The sequence below is a fragment of the Mastomys coucha genome, chromosome X (assembly GCF_008632895.1).
Source record: "Mastomys coucha isolate ucsf_1 chromosome X, UCSF_Mcou_1, whole genome shotgun sequence".
NCBI classification, from domain to species: domain Eukaryota; kingdom Metazoa; phylum Chordata; class Mammalia; order Rodentia; family Muridae; genus Mastomys; species Mastomys coucha.
In genome coordinates, this window is record NC_045030.1 from 54865103 (window position 1) to 54869220 (window position 4118).

Here is a 4118-nt window from a genome sequence, read left to right on the forward strand (position 1 = left end):
ACAAATGTACCTCACTGTACAGGTAATAAAAAAAAAAAACCTGCCCCAAATTATAAACAAATCACTTCTACTTGTCAGCCAACTTAATCCTGCCGCAAGGGAATTGAGAGTGGACATATATTTTAACAAGCATGACTAATTGAGTCTTAAATTTCTAATCTGGATCCTCTTCCCCTAACTTTTCTTTTCATGGTTGTTATAAAGCCTTTGGAGAAGCTGCCCTTGGTGCTGCATGGCTGTAGTCCTAGCTACTTAGGAGGTTGAAGGAATAGAATCCCTTAAGCCTAGGAGTTGAAAATTAGTCTTGGGAAACCAGTGAGGCCGGTGTCAACTACATTTTATAAAATGAGTTCTGGGATCACAATGATCCTAATTCTACTTATGTAAAAAAAAAAATTAAAAAAAAACTACACATACACACATACACTCAAATCAAGTCTCTTTTGTTGCTTCCTCTTTAGTTCTAAGAAATGTAGCCTTTTTCTTAAAGTGAACTGCCTAGAGTTAGACCTTTCTAAGCAACAGAGACAGATCAATTGTATTAAACTATTTGTTATAGTTTATTTTCAATCTCCTTTTCTTTATTTATCCCTGGAAAAATACTGTAAAGTGGCTAGTTTTCTGTATTTCGGGGAGAAATCAATGTGTGACTATATATATTATTCTTAGTTGACCACAAATTTGTACATTTGTAGTCAAAGTTATACATGTATCTATATTCCCAGATACTATGGAATACTTTTATTTCTGAAACAAAAATAAGGGCTCATCCTGAACTGTATTATTTTGCCTACCAATCTTTTAAAAGCAATACCACTCAATTGATTATCAACTAGAAAATAATAATGGCTTTACACTGTGCCTATTAAAAATGAGTATAAAAATGTTTTCAAAGTAATCAATACCTTATATGTCCTAAGTTGTCTTTGCAGTATAGACCCCTGGTTGTCATGAGGCCAGATATAAGTGTGCCATACAACTATTAAGTTCCTTATAGATCTGAAAGTCTACATTAATACAGATTCAATTGCTTCTACTTGCTCATAATTCATGTTTGTTTGCTGGCTATTTGACCGTGAAACTACATGCATCCAGATACAGTTTGTTATCTTAGAATGACAAGAACCACCTCATTTTATATGAAACTCAGACTGCCATTTTTGGAGTATCATATCATATCAAGGGAGAAGCAGAAAAATAGCACAGAGGGATATTATTTCTGATTTCTACTTCCTTAATATCACATTTATAATGGTCTCAATCCATCTGTTCAATCATTACCATAATTCAACAGCCTGGCACATACCTGTAACCCCAGCTGAGCATTACAAACAGGAGTTCAAGGCAAGCCTGAGCTACATAGGTTCAAATAACTGTCTCAAAATAATAAGAACAACACAAATCAACAATATGAAGTAAAGGTGATTGCAACCTGTATCACTTTCAGACTCGTGAGCATTTCAACCATTATTTTATTTTAACAACAGGACAGGATCAAGATATTTGTCTAATATGCACTGTAACTTATTCTTCACATTTCCCAAATCCTCATTTGTAATCTAGCAGACAGAATCTTTTCTTTCAAAAGAAAAACTATGCCATCTTCTTGACTTTCTTTCACTAGAAGCAGAGTATGTGTAAAATTTTATGAATGTATAACTTTGTCACTGTGTGGCGGCTTTTCATTCCCTTTCGTCCTGCCCCTCTTTCCTAGATGCAAAGACTGAATGGAGAACAGAACTGTACTTCAAGCTATATTGTCAACATCTGCCCAACAGCCAAGCGCTTGTCACCATTCCAGCCAATGTGTAGTACTGTGCAGCCACTCAAAAGACAAAACCTTGTTTCATTTCCATTTCAAGCATTTCAAGGTGCTTTTTACTTCTTCCTTCTGTAAAGTTGGACAGAAAATAACACACCTACTGGCTAAAAGGATAACTTTCACAACTTCCTGGAAGTACAGTGAGAGGCAAGAGAACCCATTTTAGGCAAGCAGGATGCAGTGAGGAGAATGCATCTTGTAATCTTCTTTGTATTTTAGGTTCTTGCAAGTGTGCAAAAAGGCTTTCTGTTTAAATTGAAAGCTGTGCACAAAATCTGTCCCTTTATGAACTAAACAGTGGTGTATGCAAAATATTATTTAACTATAAGATAGGTACAAATCCACTCAGGCTGCTTTGGCTACCAGCTCATAGTCACAGGCTTTATCCTCCTTAAAAAGAAGCTGTTATGAAATGCTATTTCAATTTGAGAAAAAGCTATTTTATAATAGTCCTGGGACTCATTATGCATTCTTAAAGCAGGAAAGGAAATCAGAGAAATGGAGTGGTTTTTCCAAGCAGAGCAAAACAGAAAGTCACTGCCCAGCACTGTACCAATTCTCTCTCAACGTTTTCACATAAAGTCTCTATATAAGGCAGCAGAACAGTACCTGGGAAATGTTCTCATACCTATAGTGCTCTGACCCCAAGGTGTAATACTTTCGCTTTTTATAATGATGTCTTTGGCATAAAGTCATTCAGCCACACAGCTTATAGAACTGAAGGCTATGTTTGGAATCATTAAAAACTGAGAATTTGATTTCTGACATCCTTCCTTTGCAGACATCTCTTGCTCTCCTCTAGCATCTCCTTCCCATGGGTCTCTGTGAGCAGTGTGGAATTACTATACAGTAAATCCCACTGTTAGCAGCAGGGCTTTTTGTTTCTAGGTAGACTGCAGCACCTGGGCAGAAAACCTGCAGTAGACTTTAGTAGGTGCAAAACAGTATTTTCCCTCCTTTCCAGCTTCTACTGCTTGGGAGAAGTAAAAAGAACACCAGGAGTACAATAGTATCAGCTGGGTTATAGACAAAGGTCTATTTAGGCTATGCTTAGAGAAGTGTTTCTAAATATTTGGGAAAAGCATTTCCACAAAGCATTACAAATTTTAAAAAAATGCTTTAGTATTTAATGTTTATTAAAGGACTAAATTTTGCCTAGGCAAAGAGAAACAATGTGGCTACAATCAGGAAAACGCCAAAGTCTCTGGCAAGGCTCCTTGTCAATATGCTGTCTTCAGAAGGAGGAAATATCTGACTATGAAGTGCTGGTGTCCAGTCGTTGATTGGTTCGGGTACAGCAGCCCTCTGTTTTCCAACCATTGTATCAGTAATCACCCAAAGCCTTACTAATTAAAGCAAGATGCCTGCACTGTGATCAGTGTCCAATCATTTCAAAATTAAATCTTGCAGCAGCTTTATTTTAATTGATGCTTTCCCATGAACTTTACATACACATATGGAAAGGCTGTGGGGATCAGAGGCCAGTTTATAAAGAGCAATTAAGACCATCTAGACGAAAAGGACTCCCTAAAAACCATTGGAACAAAACATTCCCATCTATGTGTGTTATGTATGAGCATATTTATCAATCAACAGTGCTCTGAAAAACACAACGTACGTGTGCCAAAACCATTATAGAACAGCACAACTAATGACCTACTGTTAAACTTCAGAAGAACCCCTGTTTTAATGTCATTTTCTTATCATAGAAGCACTTTGTCTAGTGCTAAAAACTACAGCTGCCTTTATAATCCTCCCCTATAATGCAGAGCCGCCATGCCATTGAGCTCCAGGTGGTAAAAGCAAGCTGCCCAAATGTATTGACACGGAAGGAAGAGATGCAGTTCTGCAGCCCTGCTAAGGCATCCCATGGAAATGGGAAAGTTAGTTAGAGAAAGCTTTTGCTAATGACAAGCCATGCAGGAAGTTCCTTTATATATAAAATAATAAATAAATAAATAGGAGAGGTGGGAGTGAGAGGAAAGAGTAAACAAGGAAAAGAAAAAGAAAAAAACGAAAAGGAAACAAACAGAAGAAAACACGCAACAAGTTGCAGTCAGTGTTAAATTGCCTTCTGTTTGCCATTTCGCGGGAGTAGAAAAAAGTTTAAAAAGCAACGCATTTCAACGGCGTCCTAGCTCAGGCAGCCAGTTTCCTAAACCCAAAGTCATCCGCAGCCTTACCTTCCGTCGCTAGGGCAAACCCAGAGGCTAAGGGGCCCTGCTCTCAGTGGCAGCAGTAGGGGCAGAGGCAGCAACAGCGGCACATGCCATCTGTTAGCGGGAGAAGCAAAAAA

At 37.9% G+C, this 4118-nt stretch overlaps 1 protein-coding gene across 9 annotated transcripts in view; it reads right to left on the reverse strand.

Annotated features, from left to right (window-relative positions):
* Positions 1-4118, reverse strand: part of Mbnl3 (muscleblind like splicing regulator 3) — a 97217-nt gene that overhangs the window by 90342 nt on the left and 2757 nt on the right. For 2 of the 9 annotated variants that reach the window (XM_031358626.1, XM_031358423.1), the window contains exon 1: positions 4006-4112. The exons of 6 other annotated variants lie outside the window; for them this stretch is intronic. The gene's annotated coding sequence lies outside the window, so the exon portion shown is untranslated. Of the gene's footprint in view, positions 1-4005 lie in introns of all 9 variants that reach the window. One more of the 9 variants, XM_031358898.1, reaches the window with a different exon arrangement.